Genomic DNA, 9,240 nt, shown 5'->3' with positions numbered 1-9,240 from the left:
TACAGTGTCCCATAGGTTTTGGGTTGTTGTGTTTTCATCTTCATTTATTTCTATACATATTTTGATTTCTTTTTTGATTTCTTCTATGATTTGTTGGTTATTCAAAAGCGTGTTATTTAGCCTCTATATGTTTGAATTTTTAACATTTTTTTTCCCTGTAATTGAGATCTAATCTTACTGCACTGTGGTCAGAAAAGATGACTGGAATGATTTCAGTTTTTTTAATTTTCCAAGACCAGATTTATGGCCCAGGATGTGATCTATTCTGGAGAAGGTTCCGTGTGCACTTGAGAAAAAGGTGAAGTTGATTGTTTTGGAGTGAAATGTCCTATAGATATCAATTAGGTCTCGCTGATCCATTGTGTCATTTAAGGTTTGTGTTTCCTTGTTAATTTTCTGTTTAGTTGATCTATCCATAGTTGTGAGTGGGGTATTAAAGTCTCCCACTATTATTGTGTTACTATTAATTTCCTCTTTCATACTCGTTAGTGTTTGCCGTACATATTTCGGTGCTCCTGTGTTGGGTGCATATATATATATATAATTGTTATATCTTCTTCTTGGATTGATCCTTTGATCATTATGTAGTGTCCTTCTTTGTCTCTTTTCACATCCTTTATTTGAAAGTCAATTTTACCTGATATGAGTATTGCGACTCCTGCTTTCTTTTGTTCTCCGTTTGCATGAAATATTTTTTTCCAGCCCTTCACTTTTAGTCTGTATGTGTCTCTGGTCTTGAAGTGGGTCTCTTGTAGACAGCATATATAGGGGTCTTGTTTTTGTATCCATTCAGCCAATCTTTGTCTTTTGGTTGGGGCATTCAATCCATTTACATTTAAGGTAATTATTGATAGGTGTGGTCCCATTGCCATTTACTTTGTTGTTTTGGGTTCACGTTTATACAACCTTTCGGCATTTCCTGTCTAGAGAAGATCCTTTAGCATTTGTTGAAAAACTGGTTTGCTGGTGCTTAATTCTCTCAGCTTTTCGTTGTCTGTAAAGCTTTTGAATTCTCCTTCACATCTGAAGAGATCCTTGCTGGGTACAGTAATCTAGGTTGTAGGTTATTCTCTTTCATTACTTTATGTCCTGCCATTCCCTTCTGGCCTGGAGGGTTTCTATTGATAGATCAGCTGTTATCCTTATAGGAACCCCTTTGTGTGTTATTTGTTGTTTCTCCCTTGCTGTTTTTAATATTTGTTCTTTGTGTTTGATATTTGTTAATTTGATTAATATGTGTCTTGGGGTGTTTCGCCTTGGGTTAATCCTGTTTGGGACTCTCTGGGTAGCTTGGACTTTGGTGGCTATTTCCTTCCCCATTTTAGGGAAGTTTTCAGCCATTATCTCCTCGAGTATTTTCTCATGGCCTTTCTCTTTGTCTTCTTCTTCTGGGACTCCCATGATTCGAATGTTGGGCGTTTAACATTGTCCCAGAGGTCCCTGAGGTTGTCCTCATTTCTTTTGATCCTTTTTTCTTTTTTCCTCTCTACTTCATTTATTTCCACTATTCAGTCTTCTACCTCACTTATCCTATCTTCTCTCTCCATTATTCTACTCTTGGTTCCCTCCAGAGTGTTTTTGATCTCATTCATTGCATTATTCATTTTTAATTGACTCTTTTTTATTTCTTCTAGGTCTTTATTAAACATTTCTTGCATCTTTTCAATCTTTGTCTCCAGGCTATTTATCTGTAACTCCATTTTGTTTTCAAGATTTTGGATCATTTTTATTATCATTATTCTAAATTCTTTTTCAGGTAGATTCCCTATCTCCTCCTCTTTTGTTTGACTTGGTAGGCCTTTTTCATGTTCCTTTACCTGTTGGGTATTTTTCTGCCTTTTCATCTTGTTTAGATTGCTGTGTCTGGAGTGGGCTTTCTGTATTCTGGAGGTCTGTGGTTCCTTTTTATTGTGGAGGTTTTACCCAGTTGGTGGGGTTAGACGATTGTCTTGTCAAGGTTTCCTGGTTAGCGAAGCTTGCGTCAGTGTTCTGGTGTGCGGATCTTGATTTCTTCTCTTTGGCGAGCAATGGAGTGCCCAGTAATGAGTTTTGAGATGGGTCTATGTGTTAGGTGTGACCTTGGGCAGTCTGTATGTTGACTTTCAGGGCTATGTTCCTGCGTTGCTGGGGAATTTGCGTGGTATGTCTTGCTCTAAATCTTATTGGCTCTTGGGTGGTGGTTGGTTTCAGTGTAGGTATGGAGGCTTTTGGATGGTCACTTTTTACTTAAGGATCCATGTAGTCAGGAGTTTTCTGGTTTTCTCAGGTTTTGAGTTTAAATCTCCTGCCTCTGGATTTCAGTTTTATTCTTCCTGTAGTCTCAGGGCTTCTCCAACTGTACAGCACTGATAATAAAACTTCTAGGTTAATGGTGAAAAGATTCTCTCCCGTTAGGGACACCCAGAGAGGTTCACAGAGTTACATGAAGAAGAGGAGAGGGAGGAGGGAGATAGAGATGAGCAGGAGGAGAAAAAGGGGGACTCAAGGGGAGAGAGACAGATCTACAAAGTTGTCTGATCCCAGAGTGTTCTCCGTAGCCCAGACACCCACAAAGATTCACAGAATTGGATTGGGAAGAGAAGGGGAAAGAGGAAAAAGAGGTGCTTTGAGGAAGAAAACAGAGAGTCAAGATTGTGAGAGAATAATCAACACACTCCTGAATAAAAATGGGAGCTGAATATTGGATTCTTAAATGTTCACAATTTATATCATATACTGAAAAACAAAAATTAAAAATCTAGACTAGAGGTTAGACTCTTACAAATACTATATTAAAAATAAAAACCAAAACACACACAAAAAAATTTTAGAAATATATATGAAGTTCAGTTTAAAAATAGGCCTTCTCTTCTTTTTTTTTTTTTTTTTCTGTAAGGTTATAGTATATTGAAAATGAAAATTAAGGAGTAGTAGAGGAGTACTAGAGGACTTTAAAAGAATTAAGAGAAAAAGAAAAATAGAAAATAGAAGAGAAGAAGAAAAAAGAAGAAAAAAAAGGAAGAAAAAAATTGCTTTTCCTATTTAAAAAAATCGTAAAAATCTACGAAAATGAAAGTTAAGGAGTAATGGGGAAGTAATAGGGAATTTTAAAGGAAAATAAAAGAGAGAAAAGAAAAAAGAAAAAAAATTTTTTTTTTTCTTACTTAGAAAAAGGAAAAAAAAAAAGTAAAAATATATCTAGGAATTTCTCTGGAGAGGTTGCGGTCAATGTGGGTTCGGCTCAGTTTCAGATAGCTCCTCGTTCCAGCTTACACTTCTCGATATCTACAGGCCCTTCAGGTGTAGTCGGTGTTTTCTTCAGGGATTTTAATCTGTTGCACCGGTCCCTTCTGAAACGGTTCCCTTTGTTTATTTGGCTTCTGTTGCCGGTCTCTTCAGGGCCTCATTTCCGCCCTGACACAGGCGGGTGGAGGTGGACTCTAATTCCCGTAGCTAGTTCGTCACACTGCGGGGAGGGGCCGGCGCCGGGGGGAGGGGCCGGCGCTGTTTTCCTCCGTCTGCGCTGCTCAGGCTCCCGGCTGCTCTGCGTGGAGCACGCCCCACGCTGCGCGCGGTTCCAGCCCTCGGGTGATCCACAAAAGCGCGGAACACAAAGCTGCGCCTGCGTTTTGTCCCTACGCCGCCCGAGTGGCTCAGGCAGCCAGGCGCCCGTCGTGCGCTCTCTCCCCGGGTGTGGCGCGTCTTCTGCCCTGCGCGATCCCAGCCTCAGTTTCCGCCTGTGCCGGTCGGGTGCCTGTGCCCTGTGTCTCGCCACGACCCTCCCGGCGGATGTGGACCATCCAGAATCTCGGGAGGTCTTTTATTAGAAGGTGAAGGCCCGTTTGCAGTGCGATAGGGGATGCGGTCCTTGGGGCCGAGCCTGCCCCCTTCCCCTCCCCCCTGCCTCCTGCCTCCGGCGGGGCTGGGCCGGTCCGCAGCCTGCGGGCTCTTCTCAGGACTTTCTCGGTCCCTTTGTTCTGCGAGCGGCAGGCAGTGTGTTCGGGCCGGTTAATTTTCTCTCTCTCTTTTGCTCTCCCACAGTTCAAGCTGGGAACTCACAAAAGCTCCTTCCGATTGTCCTCAGGGCACTCAGGCCCAGAAACTGCCCCAAGCAAGGCCGCCCGCTCCTCTCCATTCCGCCCACTCCTCTCCGTTCCGCCCCCACTTGCTGGTGGCGGATGCGGGCGTCTGGGGTACTTTTCTGCTGGGAGTTGCTTTTAGGCTCGTAATCTGTGGGTTTTATTTATTGTTTCCCTCTGAGTCAGGTTGCCCTCCGAGATTCAAACACTTCTCCCAGGACCGCCAGTGCGAGGGTTTCCCGGTGTCTGGAAACGTCCTCTATTAAGACCCTTCCCGGGATGGATCTCCGTCCTTAGCTCTTTTGTCTCACTTTTTATCTTTTATATTTTGTCCTACCTCCTTTCGAGGACAATGGGCTGCTTTTCTGGGCGCCTGATGACCTCAGCTAGTGAAAAGAAGTTGTTTTGTGAAGTTTGCTCTGCGTTCAGTTATTCTTTTGACGAATTTGTAGGAGAGAAAGTGGTCTCCCCATCCTACTCCTCCGCCATCTTGGCTCCTCCCCCACCCTATGTGTTTTTAATGAAGGCTAAATGACAAAGTATCTTTCCTTTACAATTAGCTTTAGCTAATATTATTATTATATTATTAGTACTATCTAATAAGATTGTTTCTCATCTGTTTTATGGATGAAATGATGCCACTTACATAGGTTGCAATCATACCATGCATCCAGCAAGCATTAAAAGTATATTTATTAGTTATTATAAAGTTATTATATTTAAAAATACATTAATTGTATTACAGTAGCTTCTGTATCTTTTCATTACTTTCCCATGACCAATGCTCTGTTACAAATTATGTCAATTATTATAAATAGTCTGATTCCAGTGATCCTTTGTGTTTTCCATCCCCCTATTTAAACTCAGTACACTTCATACAGATCACTCAAAGGTTGTTCCTAGAATAATATCCACATGCACTCTTTCTCAATTCTGTCTTCATCCTTATTCTCTCATATTCTGTTACCTTGCACGGTTCCCAATTTCCTAAGAATAATGGGAAAATCCCATGGCTTTACATTCATAGCCTTTACACCCATTTTCTACCTTTCATTTCAGGTTGGCTGCAACTAAATGTGAGATCTATTAATTCATGTTAGATTCTGAGCATCTCACATGATGAAATGTGCTCAGAGTCTCCTGCCTGTGTGTTCACAGAGTTCCTCACGTGTCTAACTCCTGCCCTTGAGATGATTTAAGAGATCAGAAACTTTTCTTCCTATATCAAAAGAAAAACTGAAAAGAATTTGGAACTCAATAGAATCAAGGCATTTATCTTTTTATTACATGTAGAGACTTAGTGAACTCACAGTTGAGCTAATAAAAAAGTATATTTTCAGGTAATTTAATTAATCATAATGTAAGACACATGGAGAATAGGAACATGACTGAGTTTGTTCTCCTGGAGCCCACACAGAATCCAGAGATGCAGAAAATAAATTGTATTTGTTGTTTTCTGTCATCTAGGAAATGTAGGAAATGTGCTCATCATGGTAACCATCATAGTTAGTCCATTACCAAGTTCTTCCATGTACTTTTTCCTGGCCTATCTCTCTTTTATTGATACTTACTATTCCTCTGTGAATATTCCTAAACTAATCACAGATTCACTCCGTGAAAAGAAACCATCCTGTTCAATGGATGCCTAATCCAAATCTTTGGGGGACATTTCTTTGGAGGTACTGAAGTCGTCCTGCTTACGAGATGGCCTATGATCATGATGTGGCCATTTGCAAACCCTTGCACTATACAAATCTCATGAACTGGCAGGTGTGTGGGCTGCTAATTGGAGTGACATAAGTCTGAGGTTTTCGTCATGGAATCATACAGATCTTCATCCTCAGATCACCCTTCTGTGGCCCTAATGTCATAGACCACTTTTTGTGTGATCTGAACCCTTTGCTCGACATTGCCTGCACTGATACTCACGCTCTAGGGTTCTTTGATGTTGCCAACAGTGGATTCCTCTGTCTGTTAAAATTCCTTCTCTTGATGGCCTCCTATGTGGTCATTCTATGCTCCCTAAGGAACCAGTTTGGAGGCGAGGAGCTAGGCACTCTCCATTTGTGTCTCCCAAATCACAGTTGTTATCATATCCTTTGTACCCTGCACATTTGTCTACCTGAGACCACCAGTTACTTTACCTATTGATAAAGCAGTTGTTATATTCTGCATTTTAGTAACTTCCATGTTAACACCCTTCATCTATACCTTGAGAAATGCCCATATGAAAAATACCATTAGGGATGTGTATTAAAAAAAAAAAAAAAAAAAAAAAAGATGCATGAAGCACACCATGGATTCCACTGATGCAAATGTCAAAAGTGCATTACTGATGTTTCCATCAAAGAATATCTACAAGATAGAAGAAAAATAGATAGCCAGTATATCTCATAGATTCTGCAAGGGAAGAAGAAATTGGTGCAAGAAAAGTGAGGAAAATTTGGATATCTCCACTTCCTGATCTTAAAACTTACTGTAAAGCCACAATTATCAAAACAGTGTGGTACTGGCATAAAGACAGACATATAGAGCAGTAGAAAAGAGAGCCAGCAATATACCATCACATGAATGGCTAAATCATTTTTTACAAGTTTGTAAACATCATCCAAAGGCAAAAGAGGCTTTCAACAAATTTCCTTGGCAAAACTAGATGTCTATGTGTAAAAGAATGTAGGTAGACCCTTAGCTTACGTCATATCAAAATATACTCAAATGAATCAAAAACCTTAACATAAGAGCTAAAATATTGAAACATTTAGAAAAAATAGAGAGGAAAAGATTCAGGCCACTAAAGTAGGCAATGATTTTTTTTTTTTAATGACACCAAAAACAAAGGCACAAGAAGAAAAAGTAGGTAAATAGGACTGTATCATAATTTAAAACTTCTATGTATCAAAGGATGCAATCAACAGAGAGAAAAGGCAACCCACAAAATGGAAAGGAACAAAGACATATCTGATAAGGAGTTCATATCCAGAATATATAAGGAATTTCTACAAATCAGTGACTAATAACAACCCAATTAATAAATGGGCAAATAAGTTGAAAGGAACTTTTATTCCAAATTTGTATAACCATGTTCTTTACAGTATTATTCAAAAGAATCAGATGTTTAAGTAACCAAAGTATCTATTTCTTCATGAATAAATAACCAGTATGTGGTATGCAGTCAATAGGATATTAGTCAACATTTAAAAAGGAGCAAGTGTATGACTCATGGTACAACACAGGTAGATGATGAGGATGTATAAAATAAGTTATTCATTTCTCATAAACTTTATCTTCTCTAATAGGTTTATATTTACAGGTGAAGTGAGGTGAAAGTCAGTGAGTTGTGTCTGACTCTTTGCGACCCCATGGAATGTATAGTCCATGGAATTTTCCAGGCCACAAAACTGGAGTGGGTAGCCATTCCCTTCTTTAGGGGATCTTCCCAACCCAGGGATCAAACCCAAGTCTCCCACATTGCAGGCAGATTCATTACTGTCTGAGCCACTAGAGGAACTCATCATTATAGGTAGTTTTGTAAAAACATACAGTTTTCATACACCTCACATTCAATTTCCGCTTTATCAGATTATATTATTACAGTACCTATGTCACAGCTAATTAATGACCATATCACATATTTTCACTAAAATCCATACTTTCATTTGACTCCTTTTTTATTAATGCCATTGCTTCTCCTCCAGAATGTGATCCAAGCAACCACATTATATACACTTTTCGTTTTTTCCAGCTCCTCCAGACAGCAATGATTTCTCTGACTTTTCTTGAATGACCTAGACCTTGATAGCTTTGAAGAGGACTAGTTAGACACTTTGCCTTAAAACTCTCCCTGGGGATTTGTCTGATATTTTACTCACAATTAGACCAAGGTTATAGGTTATTGGAGAACCAACCACAGAGATAAAGTGCTATTTTCATCATACTATATCAGTGCGTTAAGTACTCTCAGTGTGATTTATCACTGGGCTCTTAATTCTGACCACCTACCTGAGGTACTGTCTGTCATAATTGCTCCCACCAACCCGACCCTCCCCCATAAATTTACAGTTTTCCCTCATTCCGCACTGCATTCTTTGGAAAGAAGTCACTTAAGTGTGTGCACAGCTCACACTGACGTGGTAAAGAATTTGAGGGCAGAATGTCTATATAAATTATTTGGAATTCTTCTATTTTCCCCTAATTGTTTAGTTATTTATTCAGTTATTTGCATAATTATGGCTCGCAGATATTTATTTTGTACTTTCAGGTATACCTCAGTTTTATGTTCTTTGTTTTCTTGCTGACCTTTTTCCTAGCACTGGGCATTGGGGGCGTTCTTCTTTGGCCTCTGTGTCCCTTTGAATTATCTTCATCAGTGTGTGTGAAGGGAGGGGGCACTTAAGGGAATGGCCTTCTCCAGAATTCTATACTTTGCATCATCCACAGGTAAATACTCCAACAGGGAAGGCAAAAGAGATACACTTGCCCAGTCAAAATCTTATATGGAGTGGATTTCAGAAAGTGTGGGGTGAATCTGGAATCATCTCTGTCTTCTGATATGCAGGTGAGGACATAAGTCTTCTCATGAGATCAAAGAATCCTTGGCTCCAGATAAACAGAATTTTAGGATTACTTGTTTGATTCTCAGCCGAGTAAACAGTGTTCAAATTTTCCTTGGGCTAAAAGGGGGCAACTGAACATCCTAGCCTCTGCATGAACTCTCACAGAGCTAACATGACTTTTAGTGAAGAGTAACAGTTTTTATGATACTTAGAGAAAGGGAATCTGATTAACAACACTGTGAGTGTCTAACACATACAGCCCAGCTGTGGAAAAATAGAAAGCTTAGAACATTTCTAGGTGTGTTTTGCACTCTAAAGTCAGATGATAGAAATAAAGGACTTGCATAGCAACTTCTGACGAAAATGAGCCCTGCTTGGTAGGAGTACTGGAACTGAGGATGCGGGAGATCAACAAATAGAAATAATACCTTCTTGTGAGTCTCAGGATATATTCCATAGATATGATAGTTCGCGGTAGATGTATTAGAATGCAGACTTCCCTTTTCCTCAATGGCATCTATGCATAGTGAAGTGAGAAACACGCTAAACTGTAATTACAGAAGGTTTCCTTAATGCTCCATTCATTCAACAGACATTGGTCAAGCACCTACTGTTGGCTAGGGGCTCAC

The sequence above is a fragment of the Muntiacus reevesi genome, chromosome 9, assembly GCF_963930625.1.
Source record: "Muntiacus reevesi chromosome 9, mMunRee1.1, whole genome shotgun sequence".
Classification (NCBI taxonomy): Eukaryota; Metazoa; Chordata; class Mammalia; order Artiodactyla; family Cervidae; genus Muntiacus; species Muntiacus reevesi.
The sequence above is the reverse complement of the archived record's forward strand: the minus strand, read 5'-3'. Positions refer to the sequence as shown.